The sequence below is a fragment of the Pelodiscus sinensis genome, chromosome 27 (genome assembly GCF_052426305.1).
Source record: "Pelodiscus sinensis isolate ZL-2025 chromosome 27, ASM5242630v1, whole genome shotgun sequence".
NCBI classification, from domain to species: Eukaryota; Metazoa; Chordata; order Testudines; family Trionychidae; genus Pelodiscus; species Pelodiscus sinensis.
The window spans coordinates 5,049,434-5,066,207 of record NC_143078.1 but is presented as its reverse complement, the minus strand read 5'-3'; the positions used below and the strand labels follow the sequence as shown (position 1 = coordinate 5,066,207).

General features: G+C 45.4%; 2 long non-coding RNA genes across 4 annotated transcripts in view; one reads left to right on the top strand and one right to left on the bottom strand.

The window, feature by feature from the left end:
- Positions 1-8,132: 8,132 nt before the first annotated feature.
- LOC112546805 (uncharacterized) lies at positions 8,133-14,496 on the bottom strand. 3 transcript variants are annotated; one of them, XR_016347992.1, is made up of 6 exons: positions 14,380-14,496; positions 13,306-13,421; positions 12,714-12,809; positions 9,542-9,677; positions 8,995-9,098; positions 8,133-8,500 (listed from the first exon to the last, which is right to left on the bottom strand). It is a non-coding gene; the product is annotated as an uncharacterized LOC112546805 (long non-coding RNA). The 3 variants fall into 3 exon arrangements; XR_016347993.1 differs by lacking the exon at positions 8,995-9,098; XR_012897823.2 differs by lacking the exon at positions 9,542-9,677 and having other exon boundaries at positions 8,995-9,173.
- LOC142820873 (uncharacterized) overlaps positions 11,508-16,774 on the top strand; it is a 24,935-nt gene continuing 19,668 nt past the window's right edge. The window contains exon 1 of the long non-coding RNA XR_012897824.2: positions 11,508-11,639. This is a non-coding gene — a long non-coding RNA (uncharacterized LOC142820873). The remainder of the gene's footprint in view (positions 11,640-16,774) is intronic.

Below are 16,774 nucleotides of genomic sequence, written 5' to 3'. Positions count from 1 at the left end.
TACAGAATGTGCAATAAACAGTTGTATTGAAGCAGGCATAGTAATAATTTCAGTAATATTAAATGTTGCATTGTCAAATAATAATTTCATAAATATGAAGAAAGCATTCACAAGGGGCATCATAATTTAAGATGTTACTAGATTAGTAACAAAAAAATCCCATATCCTTTTTCTGGGAGACAGATGAAACTTTTAAATCTGGCTGCGAAACTCATGTTTCTTGAAAATTAAAATGAATACTTACATTCAAAAATATATACTATGGAGATAATCTTGGCAGCAAACTGGAAAATAAAAAAATACTAGAAGATCTTTCTTTAGCCTAGACTTGTGCAAGTTTTGCTCTGTTTCAGAAATTTGCCCAGGATCTAAAATAAGTATGCCATAGAAAATGGCCTCCCTTTAAGATGAAAAGATTAATTCTAGAGTGTTGTTTAAAGGGGTCTGGACCAACACATTGGTTTCCCAAAATTTTGGAAATGGTAGATAGTAACTTAATAATACATATCCTCCAAGAATGCTACATAGACATGAAAATTGGGCTGGATATTCCCTAGGAGGAATGGTTTTGGAAGTTTAGTAGCAAAAATTAAACTAACAACTGATTCCGTAAGAAGAGCACAGCAGAAGAACTAGAACAGATATTGTAGATGTAAAGTGCAGACTTGAACACCCACAATATATATGTACTCTCTCCTACTCGTACGCACACTGCACAGAGTAAAAAAATAGCTCACAAATACAGTGTGTATCCTACTTTATGTTCTGCTACTGTAAATATTGGCAATGCAGTATCTTCCCTGAATCTCATCACTCGAGCTTGGTGCTGTAGGCTATTGTTCTGTAGCACAGCTCTCAGATGGAGCTATAAAGTCTCAAATGAGAAAGCAAATGTTAACTGTTACCGTGTGTGAACTTCCCAGCAAACCTCCGGGAAAAAAGCATTACAGTCTCCCATGTTGTGGCAGGTGCTGGTTTGGCTGCCAGGATCCATCCCAGCCAGTCATAGATATGGCCTTGAATCTAAAAATCTAATGGACCAGGAGAGGTGAAAGCTCAGTAAAAGTGGGGAAGGCACTATGGCTCAGACTGTGACCCTGCCCTCCATTACAGTGATCTGGCTAACATGGCGTTAACTTTACCCCTTATTCATTAGAATCAGCACATCTCAACCATCGTAGGTCCTATTCTACTAATATAGGCTAAAGCTGTAGCAGCCTATACTTTTGGAGGATGGAGAGCTGAGCTCTGTCTCTGCTGTAGCCTTGACATTTTCATGGCCATAACCACAGCTGTGAAATCTTGAGTGACCATGTTTGTGGGCCCAATGCAGCTCCCACTGAAGTCAATAGAAAGACACCTCTTGACTTCTATGAGAACTGGCTCAGGTCTTATACCTATAACATACTTCAAGGTGTTTTTGAACAGTTTCAGCACAGAGCGCCAACAGGAACCAGGTGACCGACTGAAATAAAGACAGACGAGTTTTCTCCTTTCCTAAAAGATAAACAAGCAGTGTCAATCTAGCTAGGATAGTTGATCAACATACTTTTATAAAGACTTCACAACAATATGTAAATGGTGAAATTTGCTATGAAAAATGTCTAAGGGCAGGGAGCAGCACTTCTCCAGCTGGATCTATTTTGGGATTTCCTTGATTCCTGAGTGGTTATCATCCCCTAATTCTACTGCATCAACACAGGTGCCTTTTATGCTGCCATTTCCTTTTGAGTATGTTTGCATGACACTTTGCCTGCATAATACGCCAATATGAGGCACTTAACAAGAGCGAATAACTTTAATCTGGGGGAAATGTATGGCTTAAGTGCTTTTAAAAGGCTGGAATCACTCACTGCCTGCATACTAGTTCTTTTTGGATATTACAGCCATTAGATATAATTTTCCTCTTTTTGAAGAAAGATTAGCATGTTCTCTTTGTCAATCAGTTTCTTGACCTTTGTTCCATCAGTTTATCTAAGGACAAAGCCACTCTCCTTTGGTGCCCATGATTTTCAGACCCTCCTTCATATTTGATCATAAAAGCTGTGTTTGAAATAGAACTGTGAAATGTATATAACAACAACTTCTCCTGGTGGGAATGTAGAGCTCTTTACAAACTACTGCAAGGATTCACTTCCCACAAGGCTGAAATGCAGTCATCCGTGGGGTAGAGTTGTTAAGATGCACACAACAAACCTACACAACAGTTTAGGACAGGAAACAGAACTTATTTAAAACTATGTAGGTAGGGGGAATCCAGGAAGGCACAGTATAATTATCCAACAATATAATTGTTACAACACAGCAAAATATGAGCACAAAAGGATTGTTGATGTTACAATCATTCAAAATGCCACGCACTGGATTACTTCTTGTAACACTGAATTAGAGGTCCCCCATGTAAGTATTGGTCAGGTTAACCTCTGCTTAATTTGTGAAGTTAGATTTGCAGATTACTACAGTTCTAGCAAAGAAAGCTGCCCTTGGGCTGATAGATACAGACCACTTAGTCACTTTTGATAACCATCAAAATTAGAAAAAATGAGCAGTCCTGTGGCACCTTGAAGACTAACAAATATATTCTGTCATGAGCTTTTGTGGGTAAAACCCACTTCTTAATTAGATGAGTTACTTATCTGATGAACATAAGAACATAATTATAAGTAACTCATCTGATGAAGTGGGTTTTACCCACAAAAGCTCCTGATAGAATATATTTGTTAGTCTCTAAGCTGCCACAGGACTGCTCACTGTTTTTAAAGTTACAGACTAACACAGCTACCACTCTGAGACTTTTTAACCAAAATTAAGGTTTTTTTCCCCAGTTTTTGACAATACCCACATCTGCTGCATCAGCACTCACTTCTTGTAAACTCATAGATGAAGTCCAAAGAAGCTTTCACTATCTCCACAGTAGTGTGACCTATCACAGCACAGCAATATTTGTCAGAACCCATCCACCACAGGCAGATCTGCTCCAGCATGCATACCACAATAACTGCATTCCGTGAGGATGCTTGTTCACAGAGTGCCTGGGCAATTAGAAGGACTAGTTTCAGTGTGTAGCGCAGTATGCCTTAATAATGGCACCCTAGGGGCTGTAAATTATGCACAAAATCTGTAAACACACACCTCTGCATATTCTGTTGTCTGAGAGAAATGAGTAAGGTGTCAAAACTCAGAGGTGACAAAATAAGGAACGGTGTCCAACCCCCAACCCAGATGGGAACAAAACCAGCCTTTGCCTCTAAAGGTGAACAGGAATACTTTAGAAAACCTCCAACAACCAGTTCTAGGTATGACCATGGTGCCTTATCATATCGTACTTCCCAAAAACATGGACATATTTTATTTTCAGTGCTGCTTTTCCAACCTAAACCACAGCCCCAAGAACCTGAACTTTCCTTGCAGAAGTTGATGGGCTCATAACTGCAACCCTTTTCTAGTTTCTTGTAGTTTAAAGCTGCAAAGTAGCAAAAATTAAATGACTGCTAATCAGAAAATAAATGAAATTATTTTCCCCAGGAAAAAGTGAGATTATATTATTCATTCCTCAATCATGGAATAAAGCACATTGACTCCATTACATATGTAGGAACAGGAGAAGGGCTTATAACTCAGCCTCTGATTTACCTGGGCACTTAGAAGCTGCTTCATTGTCACATATTCTTTTCTGCTCTTCTCTTCACTGCATGGGAGTTTTAATTTCCTATCTCATGGGAGCCAAACAGCTCCTTAGGCACATAAAACACTCTCAGAACAATAGACCAGAGTTACAAGGTGTACTCCCTGTGTTCCTCCTTAGAGCCAGGCCATGGAACCCTGCTTGGTAGTTTGCACAGGTGTTGCACATTACCAGCTTTTAGCTAGCAAAGTTGACTGAGAGTTCTAACCACAGAGAGCTGCTGGGCAGGAGATCCTTGTGAAGCAACAGAAGAGAGAGCTCAGGATCAAATAGGTAATGGCCCTATTGATACTTATTTAAGGAGTGAAAAGACTTTACCTTCTGCAAGGCTTTTGTGGGAACCTAAAGCCTGGGGACAAGATACAGCCCCTAAGAACCTCTCCTCCAGCATTGGGGAGCCTGTGCTGGCATGCCAGCCACCTCACTGCAAGGCTGGAGCAATCTACTAGGCTGGGCTCCAGTATGCGAGGGGAATATGAAGCTGTTGAAGTAATGAGCTCAGAAGCTCACTCGAACTAACCCCACACAAGTTGTTTGGCATCCTCTGTTTTTGTGGGGGTTGTTATGCTGGCATCATAGAATCATAGAATACTAGGACTGGAAGGGACCTCGAGAGGTCATCGAGTCCAGTCCCCTGCCCTCATGGCAGGACCAAATACTGTCTAGACCATCCCTGATAGACATTTATCTAAACTAATCTTAAATATCTCCAGAGGTGGGGATTACACAACCTCCTTGGGCAATTTATTCCAGTGTTTGACTACCCTGACAGTTAGGACATTTTTCCTAATGTCCAACCTAAACCTCCCTTGCTGCAGTTTAAGCCCATTGCTTCTTGTTCTGTCCCCAGAGGCCAAGATGAACACGTTTTCTCCCTCCTCCTTATGACACCCTTTTAGATACCTGACTAAGTGACAAGATGCCAAGTTACTGAGCCTTTAAGATAGGCTGAGCCCCAGTGGGTTTGCATGGGATTAGGACTGGAGAGGCAACCAGGAATCCATCTTTGGAAGCAGACCTAGACCTCCATGCTCCTCCTCACAGATGTAGTCCTAGCAGATATTAAGTTGTGGCTATGAGTACAAACTTCACAGGTCATGTGCCTTGTGTGCACAGCATGCTTCCAAACTAAACATCCACCAAGGCATCTCCAGCGGCTCTAACTTCCCAAGCAGGGCCCACAGAAACCTTCGGAGCGCCCCGACATACTAGGGTGACGTCTAGGGTTGCCAGGTGTCCGGTTTTGAACCGGACAGTCCAGTATTTGAGCTTTCTGTTCGGGAAACAAATTGAGAAAATACAAATGAGACAATAGAAATGTCTGGTATTTTCTACATACCACATAATGTAGACTGTGTTGTAATGTCAAGTGTGTCTAGTATTTTTGTTGAAATCATCTGGCAACCCTAGACATCGCTGTCTGGGTGGCAGGAGCAGTGGTAAACCAGAGAGGGGGAAGGTGCACCAAGCAACCCAACCCTTAAAAAGGGGCCACACTTTTCCAGCCCTTCTATATGTGCTTCTGTGTCATTTCCCCTCCCCCCGTGTTTGTTTTCCCTCTTGACTTGTCTGTGTCCCCCTCCCTTTTTTGGTCCCTTTCTCCACCTCTTTCTTTGTCCAAAATGTTTGCTGTTTTCTGTTGTAGCCACACTCCTTTTCCCCCTTTGTCCTAGTCTGCCCCTCCCCCTTCCCCATATCTTTTGTTCTGTGAACCTGCCAGCTTTTCATATGCAGATGAGGAGTATACTGAAGGTGGAGTGGGGGGGAGGGTGAGTTTGTGGTTGTCAGCCTCCATATGAGAGAGTTAAGGGCCGTGGGGTTTGGGGGGGGGGGGGGCACTGAATGAGCCAAAATGCCTTTTTCAGAGACCTTGGGAGTGGCTTATCTAGCTACTAGGACATTAGCAACACAAGAGCAGCAGCAAACGAGCTATGCTGTTGTCAGGTGCACATATAAATTAGCCCCCTAATTACACCATGTTCACAATTACACTGCATTAATCACTCTAGAATGCTAATACCACTTCCCCCCCCACCACCCCCAGTCTCTGTGCCCATGAAGAGAGGCCCCCCACTGCCACTCAGTACAAAGGTTTTGCTTGAGAATTAGCAAGAACTATTATGATATGTTTTTCTTTCATTTTGAGGTTGGGCAGTGCCCGTTGAAATGACAATAATTAACCCAGCTGCAAAATATGGCAAGCTGAGCAAATCCCTGTCATTTCCCTGAATGGGAGGCATTTGTGGGAGACTAATAAGGGCCTTTTGGGGGGTGGGGTGGGGGTGCTGTTGTTGTGTTTCTGGCATTGTGATTGCAATCACAGATGCTGGCAGAGAATGAAGTTTTTAGTCCTGAACTCACTGCTGCCTCTTATGCCCCTCCAAAGCTGGTGTTTAATGAGCCTCACTCAGCAGCAAGTATCAATTAATACTCAACCACCTTGGCTCCGGCTGAGTCCCTGCAAAGCCATTGAGTTAAAGAAATAATAAGTGGAGAGCAAACCCTTGTGTAATCCTTCACCACAGGGCAGCCACAACAAACTGGGACTCTGCTGTTAAGTCAGACTTGTCTAATTCATGATGTGGCCCTCCATTCTGCTCTCCCTGCATAGCCCGTAAATAGTTCCGCCCCTAAGCCATCTGTAATATTTCAGATGGCTTATTTCTGAGGCATGCTGAGCGAAGGAAAGCTAAAGCCCTCCTGTATGTAAATGGGAACCTGTGCAAACGCACTCAGGAGCTCTGGGGAACGAGCAGCTGTGATTTGCCAAGCCAACCAGAAAATTAAAAAGATTGTTTTACAAACATGCAGAGGAGGAGCGTGTGTGGCAGCCCTTGGCATGCGCAAGGCTGGCGTTGGTTTCCAGACTGAGCCAGGATGCTTGGCCTGATTCTCAGCTGGCAGAGGCTGCTGTAAATAAGGCGTGACTGCATTGTAGTTATGCCGGTGGATGGAGTATCATTGGCTCTCCTATCCCTTATGACAGGGAGAGAGTCACATCTTTGCGGCTGCTTTTGTTGTCAACATAGAGTCGAGGGGCTTTAAGCAGCTCGATGGAGGATAATGTGTCTGAGATTTTTCCCCCTTCCCAGGCTCAGAGGGAAGATTAAGGCCCTTTTGTGAGTCTTTCCCATTCCCTGGTTTTGTTAGTGAGAAGAAATCAGGGGCCAGCAGTAGATTTTCTGCACCCGGTGTGGGGAAGAGGGACAGCACATCCCCTGGAGCATTACCACACAGCACATGGCTGGGTCTCCAAGTAGTCACTTTTGCCTAAAACACATACTGCTGCTATCATGAATTCACATGCTGTAGGCAACACAATCCTAGGGGAATGTATCACCTTCACCTCTGGTAAGCGGGTGTGCCGGACTGTGCAGCTGAGGAATTAGGATAGGACTTTATGCTTTCAGCTCTGTAAATTCAAGCCCTATCGCAGGGGTGGGGAACCTTTTTTGGCTTAGGGGCTGCTGACCCACAGAAAAATCATTAGGGGACCACACAAAAGTGAGATGCAGAAACCCCTGTCCCTGTACACACACACACACACACACACACACACACACACACACACACACACACAGAGTTGCCAGGTGTCCAGTTTTCACCCACACAGTCCAGCAATTGCATCTTCTGTCTGGTAAAAAAAACACAGAAAACACCGGACATGTAAAATGTCTTTTGTTTTCTGTTTCTCAGCCGGAAGGCTGGTGCAGTGATCCCCCCCCCCTTTATTTTTTCTGCTTAACAAGTTTGGTCTCCCCTCCCCCCCCCCCCTTTTTTTTTTGCTCAACCAATTTTTTTCCCTGCCATGGTCCAGGATTTTTTTGTGAAATTATCGGGCAACCACACACACACACACACACCACAGAAACCTTCTACCTCATTGACGTGGCCCCCAACTGAGAAGCAGAAACACACTCTCCATAGTCCCCTCACACATCAGGCTAGTAGATTTTGTGGGTCTTCACCTACTCAGGCATGGGGCCAAAAATGAGGGGTTCACTGTGTGGGAGGGAGCTGCGAGGAAGAGGGCTTGGAGAGTGGGTCCTGGGTGGCAGGGTGCAGGAGTGGGCTGAGCGTGGGAAGAGTAGGCAGCAGTGGTGGAAAAAGTACCCAAAAAAGTTACTTGAGTAAAAGTACAAAAGTATCACATCTTAATTGTACTCAAGTACCCAGAAGTAAAAAATAGCCAGCCTATGGAAATCTATGGTTAACCACCCAAGTTATCATAGGGCACATATTTCTCATATGTATACACACAATATGCATGTACATATATATACACACAGTACCTGTGGGTGTGTATGTATATGTGGATGTATATATGTAATATATACACACACACACTATACATTTATATTTCAAATCTGGAATGTAAATGCAGTTGGATCCTTCATTTATAAAGCTAAAAAGAGTGACCAAATTAAATACAGGAGTCAAATTACAGAAATGTATTTATTTTGTTGACATTCACAAGCATCCATTTTTAGCATTTTAGAATTGTAATGATTAATTATAAAAACGTTTGTTCAACCTTATAAGCAATTGATTTTCAAAAATAATCAGAGTCAAGCCTTGCTCTCATAGGACAAAATAGGAGTCCAGCAATAATGAAGAGTCTCCCACGGGTAGCTGAGGAGGACAGAGGTGTATTGGGCCTGATGGACACTCCCCTGGAGTGTAGGAAAGGACCGCAGCAGATCCATGGTGTTTGCTGAGCAGACTGAATACCCATAAAGTTGCCTTGTAGTTTCATTTGTGCAAGAGGACTTCACTTAAGCAAAGCAGTCTTCTTCATCAGAGGAGGCCAATGACCTACAGAAAAATCAGTTGGGGACCACCCAAGTGAGAGGCAACCCCCACCCTCCCAAAAAAACCAAAAAACTCCAACCCTCACTGATGTGGCCCCCCCCAACTGAGATACTTCACTCCCCTGGTGCTCCAGCCCCAGGGTGGGGAGAAGAGACAGGGAGGACCAAGCTTCTGGGCTTCCCACATGCCGTCTTAGCTCTTTTGGGGTCCCTGGGTTAGCAGATTTTGTGAGCACCCCCCCAGCTCTGGGGTGAAGCCAAAATGAGGGGTGCCGTGTGCAGGAGGGTGCTGCCAGTGAGTTGGATAGGGAGGGGGGTGACGGTGGGAGGTAGGGTGCTGGAGTGGGCTGGGAGTGGAGATTTAGGAGTGAGCTGAGGGTGTGGTGTCTGAAAGAGTGGGAGGGTGCAGGAGTGCACCTATGCTGGGAGAGCTGAGTGGTGATGGGGGGGGGCCATAGGGAGCAGCAAAGAAACCTTCCCACGAGTGGTTTCCAGCACCTCATTCCCCCCGGCGGGGGGAGGGTGAGCAGCTCCGCGCTTCTTCTCCCCCACACCCTGGATCCGGCCCACGAGGCGGGGGGCTCTCCACCCCTGCACAGATCCTGGTTTCAAAAGAAAACCTTTTTGCAGCAGCTATTAAAAGGCTTCATCATTGGCAGGGTCATCATCCTTGTTGACTGGTGGATTTAAAAAAACAAACAAACCCCACACCAGTTACTGCATGCCGATTGGATGCTTTGCGCATGCATCTGTGCTTTAATGAATCAGAATGCTGGCTTGCACAGCTGTCAGCGGGGTGATGAAAGTAGTGAGTATCTAAGTGCTTCCAGAAATGGTAGTGGAGTAAAAAGTAAAAAATTTTCTAAAAAAAACCCCAAAAAACCTTACCTGAGCAAAAAGTCGAAGTGTCACAACCATTATATTACTCAAGTAAAGTACAAATACTGAAAAAAAAAGTAGTGTAACGAAGTATTTCTACTTACTTACTTTCCACTTCTGCTAGGCTGGATGTAGGGTCTGGGCAATGAGGGGGCGGGGTGCTTACCTGGCGCAGCCCCCCAGGGATGCACGTGGCTCAGTGTCCCCTGCCGTTCCCAGGCACTGCCCCCTGCTGCTCCTTTGGGCCCATCAGCACGGTGTGGAAAAGTTTCCAGGCAGCACTTTGCTGTGCTTCCATTTCCCTAGCAAGGGGGGGGGGGGGGGGGGGAAGGGAGCAACAGTGTACAGAACTGCTTCTTCTCCCGCCCCACCAGGCAGAACCTGTGGGTCAGATCCAGCCCCAGGCTTGCCTGACTGTCCCGTGAGGCTTGTGGCTCCTCCCTGCCAAATCCAGCCCCATGGGGAGAGGGAAGGGTGGCTGCAGGGCAGGAGTGCCAGCACTGACTCCCACATGCTGGGGATGTGAGGGAGAACCCCAACCCTTGGGAGCCAGATCCAAGCAAGCCATGGGCCAGATTTGGCCCCTGGGCCTTACATTTCCCACCCCTGCTCTATCACTTGACCTAAAGAAGCACTTTAACCTGGAGTAGCAATAGCTCTCTTATCTTTCGAGATCCTTCCAGTTCTAGTGTTCTACAATTCTGTGTATAAGGTGCATAGCAATGCTAGGGAAATAAGAGTAAGCTTGAGGATTTGGGGATGCTTATAGGGCCCTTCGCCTCTACTTCCTCTTAGGGCTAAGAGTGCTTCTTGCAGAGGGTTAGAAGAATTCACTGTCTAATTTAATGAAATGTCTTAAATGTCAATTTAATCACAGTATTTAGGCCATGGTCACTGCATTCAAATTGATAGCTGCAAACATGTTTCCTGAGTGGGCAGTTCCACCACATCCTTATTAAGGCAGAAAAAAAATCACCCCTGTATTAATCAGCAAATGTATTATGATCAACTGGTCTCCATTACCCAGGTGCTAATCCTCCAAATCCTGAACAAGGTTATCAACTTCTCCACTGATGGGCTCCTTGCCCCTCCTCTCCTGGTGCAACTTAAGAAAATTCACCCTTTTGAGTCAGTGGCTTATTTAGGATTTCCTGGGCACAGAGCACTCCACAATTTAATGACCCAATGTTATTTCGAGTTGCTGTTTTAGTAACAAATGTAAATCTGATGGTTGTCTGGGATGTGTTAGTGCCTTGCCGAGTCCATGTCCAACATGCATCCCATTACCTAGCAATTTACTTATGTTCATGGCCCCTAGCATCAGACTGAGCACCTTCCAGACAGGACATTTATCCTCACGATGCAAAGGAGGAAACAGTTATTACCCGGCCCCTCTGTGCAGCTGGGGAACTGAGGCACAGGTGGATTAAACAACTTGCCAAAGTCTGAAACAAGTAGACTGAGGCAGGAATAGCACCTAGATCTCCAGAGTCCCTCCCACTACTACAACTTCTATTAATTTATTTGTACCAGGGCAGCACCTAGAGGCATAAGCTAAGATCATGAGCCCATTGTACTAAGTTCTGCACATGCTCATGGTGAGGCAGCTTTCGCCAAGGAGAGCTTACACTACTGTTGTGATCTCATCAGCTTTCTTTGGCAATTATCAGCCTGGGCGGGGCGCTCACCCCAAACCCCCTAGCCACTCCCAGATTTATTTTCCTCTAGAAATGTTTGATCTGTTTGTCTTCCCCCATGAGAAGGTTTGCACCCTTTCCCTTCTAGGGAAGTGGCTTGACCTCTAACCTTATTTAGCCTTTGGCAGGCAAAGTGCTATTTGAGAGAGCTTATAAAATATGCATAAGGTCTGTGACCTAGTCTATAAAAGTCCTGTACTGCCTGGGGCAATGCCTCTGGTGAGCTCAGAGACTGCAGGTTCCTGTTTCAGAAAAATCAAATGTCAAAAGCAAATTCATTCAAGAGCAGCTTTCCTCCCTCCTTCCCTCTAAGAGCATCCCTCCGTTTCCCTTTGGAGGTGCTGAACACAGCACAAAGCATGTTTATGCATTTATATCTCCTTCTCAAAGCCCAGTGTCGCTGCACTCGAACAAAGGCAAAAATGCTCTCTTCCTTAGGAACCGGATGGCTGTGGAAATTGCATTTCAATTCAGAAAGCGCAAAGGAAACATCCTCCTGCTGCACCTGGGAGAGGTGCTGTCACCAGGACACAAAAGTGCTGTTTTCGGCCTTGGCAGCATTAGCAGGTAAAATGTGTAACCTGAGACAAGCCATACAGCCCATAGGGACTTAGTTAATGAACGCATTGGTATCTGGTGCCTCTATTGCTCCTTTCATCCGACACACTCAAAGTACTCCACAAATGTCAGTTAAATCTCCCAGCACCCAGGTTAGTGCCATTATATTTTACAGAGTGGGATGCAGTGACACAAATAACTGGCTGAGGTAGTAGGCAAGTGGAGAACTGAACCCTAGGGGAAGAAAATGTCCCTCCACTGCAGGAATTAGTGACTGATATTCTCCCCCTTCTGAGAGCAGGAGGTTAGATGAGATGGTCATGGTGGTCTAGCCCCATTCCTGCCTCCTATGCTCTCCTCCCTCCCCCTCCACCATTTCTCATTTCCAGCAACAGTTTAAAATTGTGTTGGGAGAGGGACAGGTGGAATAGGATGATGAACCCGTGGGTTCCACAGCAAAAGTGGGTTTTAGCTGTCAACTTAAGGTAGGAATGTGGAAATCTCTAAAGGGCAGCTAGAAGGAGGATGAAAGTGGTTGGCTTCTAGTCTTAAAAGAGCAATAATTGTAATACTGCAGCTGAGCAAATGCATGGCTTTAAAAATATAGTTTTCAGAAGATGTGAAACGCTATTGATTGTGTATTTAAACATGCTGCAGATTGGAAAATCCATTTTTCCTATTTATGCACTGCCCAGAGAGAGAGAACCAATCCTTCCATGCGCCTCCAAATCTGTGCTCCCCACCCTCCTAGGCATAGATAATATGGGAGATGTTCAGAAACACCCTGCCCCACCTCCTCCATGTGGACATAATTACAAAGCTTTGAAAACTTCCCCTGAGTAGGTCGGGGTGACAAGAAAAATGAATGTTTTATTGAGGAAATAACATGATATAATTACACACATCTCCTGCACTTGGCACACAGACAAGGAGACTGATTTTCAAAAGCAATAAAGGTGAAATGGCTGGCATAAAACTTCTGTAATCAAATGTAAAAATAATAGCACAGTTCATTAAGAGCAAGACGAGCTAATGGAGATGGTGTTCTTAATTATCAAATACAGCCATGGATTTAATTTTTACCTGAATCATTTAAACTTGGTCGTTCTCCCTGCACTCCCATTTTCATAGATGCTGTGCCGCAGGGCAACATTGAGCATTTGTAATTGGATTCCATCCCTGGAGTTAATTATAAAGAGACAATAAAAACTGCTTGGCTTCTATTTTCGTAACTATTACTTTGAGTTAAAATCCTTTGTTTGGAGATAGATATTTGTAGCTTTAATTTAACATGAATGTTTATACAAAGACATGTTACATACACACACACACACAATATTGTATGTGTGTGAGATTGAGCCTTGGGGGAGCACCCTGTCACCCCCATATTTCTCATCTGTATGTAACTGATATTATATATTAAGCATGCCATGTGAAGTATCAGGGAAATATTATAATCTGCTGAAATCTATTTCTTTATCTAAATATGAGTATCATTAATGCATGTAAAATTATAAGAATTGCATTGGATGGAGTTTCACCAAAATATGGTGTTAGTTTGAGATACTAGCTCTACAGAGATATAGCAAGGGAGGAAGCCAACCCCAGGGTAGGTGGGGTCGAACAGACATCACTAGCTATTGTCCGGCAAAGGAGCTATCATGCAGCAACTCACCTGCAGGAGTCCTGTATTTTAAAGAAATCTTAGAGGCAGTAGGAACAAACCATCTCAATGTGCAGAACGAACAGCAAATATGGCAGGCTTGGTTAACACAGAAATCTTCGGTGACCCTAGATAACAAAAAGGAAGCATACAAGAAGCAGAAATTTGGACAGATGATCGGGGGCAGTATAAAAACATTGCCTGAGCATGCAGGGGTATAATCAAGAACGGTGTTTCTCAATCAGTGGTACGAGTACCTTTAGAGGTACTCGAGAGAAGTCAGGGGAGGGGTACATCAACACACCTAAAATTTGGAGAAAACTGAAATTAAGTTTTATAGAGCTTTATTTTTGTACTTTTTACACCCAAAAATTTCATCGCCCACCCCGCTACGATTAAGTTGTTTAAACAAATGTGTTGCAATGGCAGAAGGAAAGTGTGCGTGTCTGAAAACAATATATAAGGTATTGGGGGCACTTATATATTTAAAAAAAGGGATACTTTATTAAAAGAGGTGAGACACCCTGATCAAGAGACCAAAGTGCAATTGGAGTTGCAAGGGGTGGGAAGAACAACAAGGGCTTTGACAGCTGTGTGTGATGGTTGGCACTCACCGCCACAGTGCTTTGTTGGTCACGCCACCGGGAATTAACTCAGACCGCTGCAGGGCGCCCCCTTCTGGCTGGTGTCTTGCCCTTCAGCACGCAGTGCTCTTTCCACACTCTAGCTCCACACCCTTGCCACTTCCAGGACTGTGGTTTCCAGGACACTGCCCTCTGGCTGTGCCCATTGCTCAGGTTTCTCACCCCCTTCTGGGGAGATCAGCAGTCCTCAGTCTTGCACTGGCCACTCACAACCAACACCTAGCCCTGCACCTCAGGGGCAAACTGCAGCCTGTAAAGGCCAGGCTCAAATGGTGGCTACATGTTGTGCAAAGGAGGAAGGCAGGTCAGGGGGGCTGGATCCACCCACTGCTCTGCATCCCAGCCCAGGGACTCTCAGGCAGTAGCTTTGTCTTGCCCTCCTTCACTTCTCCCTATTGCATCTTGTTCTCAGGGCCACTTCCCTGTGACCCCTTGCACCAACCTGGGGTGTAAGTTACAGACCAGAGCTTCCCTCTCCACCTCCTCTGAGCTGGCCCATCATAATTCCGTCAAAGGTGCTTCTGCTTCCTTGGACACCCATCCTGCAGCTTCAGTGGTCAGGAGCCAAATGCCCTCTCAGCGGCTGAGCAGCTGCTTATAACAGGGGCGCTCCAGCAAGCTGCCTTCTAGTTGGCTCCCTAAAAGCCTCTCCCTGATTGGCTGGGGCTCTGTGCAGGGTCCCTCCAGCCTGCTTTAACCTCTTCTGGCCAGAGTGGGGCAGCCCCTTTGCAGCTATGGGGAAAGCAGTGGATGTGATCTACCTTGACTTTAGCAAAGCTTTTGATATGGTCTCGCATAATATTCTTGCCAATGAGTTAAAGAAGTATGGCCTGGATGCATGGACTATATGAGGGATAGAAATCTGGCTGGATTGTCCAGCTAAGCGACTAGTGATCAATGGCTTGATGTCTAGTTGGCCGCTAGTATCACGTGGAGAACCCCCAGGGTCAATCCTGATTTTGGTCGATATCTTCATTCATTATGTGGCTGATGGGTTAGTTCACACCTTCATCAAATTCACTAAGCTGGGGGCTGGGGGAAGAAGAGGTAGATATGCTGGAGGGCAGGGAGAAGGTATTGGGGGACTGGGACAAAATAAATCTGATGAGGTTCAATAAGAGTCCTGCCCTTGGAATGGAAGAATCCCAAGCACTGTTACAGGCTGGGGACAGACTGGTTAGGCAGCAGTTTGGCAGAAAAGGACCGAGGGATGACAGTGGATGAGAAGCTGGATATGAGTCAACAGCGTACCTTTGTTGCTGAAAAGGGCTGCATGAATAGGAGTATTCTCAGCAAATCGGGGGAAGTGATTATTCCCCTCTATTCAGCACTGATGAGGCCACATCTGGAATACAGTGTACAATTTAGGGCTCTCCCCACCCCCATTAGCGAAAGGATGTGGACAAATTGGAGAGTCCAGCGGAGGGCAACGAAAATGATGGGGGGGGGGCGGGCGAGGCTGGGGCATGTGACTTATTAGGAAACGCTGAGTGAACTGGTCTTAATTAGTCTGCAGAAGAGAAGAGTGAGGGGGGATTTGATAGAAGCCTTCAACTTCCTGAAGGGGGGGTTTCAAAGAGGATGGAGCCAGGTTATTCTCAGAGTTGGCAGATGACAGAACGAGGAGCAATGGTCTCAAGTTGCAGTGGGGGAGGTCTAGATTGGATATTAGGAAAAACTATTTCCCTAGGAGGGTTGGTGACGCGCTGGAATGGGTTGCCTAGGGAGGTGGTGGAATCTCCATCCTGAGAGGCTTTTTAAGGCCAAGTTTGACAAAACTCTGGCTAGGATGATTTAGTTGGGATCGGTCCTGCTTGGAATAGGGGGCTGGACTAAATGATTCCCAAGGTCTCTACCAACCCTAAACTTCTGTGATTCTATGAGGCCACACCAAGGGAATTGTTTCACCTTGCCAGAGGACACAGCAGTGCCCACCAGACATGTCTGGGTTCTCCAAATATATAACTACCGCTGGTGGGATTTGAACCTGGGAGCTCTGGGAGCTCTAGAGTTTAGTAGAGGAGTCTCTGCACCTTGAGCTATACAGCCAGCTGGTATTCTGTTAAGGCTGTAAAGCTCTTTTGTTCTTCTCTCTTGCTGTAAGTGGTTTAAGTGCTACTATCTGGGATAATGAACCACACTTGGGCTATGTCTACAATGCCTCCTCTTGCGTCAAAAAAATGCAAATGAGGTGTAGCATGGAATATCGCCACACCTCATTTGCATAATTAATGAGGCTCTGTTTTTGCGCAGGAGGCTTTTGCACAAACAAAACCCTCTTGCGCAAGAGCCATTCTTCCTCTTTTTTTCAGGACTATACAAACCTGTATATTAAGGACTGCAATACCCACTGGAGTGATGAAAAACTGCTTACTTTAGTTGTTGCCCAGGCTAATAGGGCTGAGCAATTAATATCTTTGCACTGCTCATCTTGGCCAGTGCAAGATGGTAGATTGCTGAGGGCCAGCGCTTGGTGCCTTTTTCGTTGGGATTTATGAGTGGCTCTGGGAGCATGCCTGCAAGCTAGCTGGGTAATCACAACTCCTGAAGGGGTTTGCTGCTTGTCCTAGCAAAGCATTGTGAGAGACAGCCCAAGCTGGAGAGTTAAGGGGCACAGCTGCTTCATAGTCCCAGGCTGCACCCCAGGGATCCCGTTACAGAGACAGACAGAAGCATGCCTATGTATAATATGATAGGTGTCAGGTACACAGATTTCGCTGCTCTTCTGGGAGACCGGATTTCCCTAATCAAGAATTTAGCTTCATTAGCCCACAAATAACTTTGCCCTTTCGAAGCTAATGAGCATGTTCTCCCACCCAATCCCACGTGACTTCATT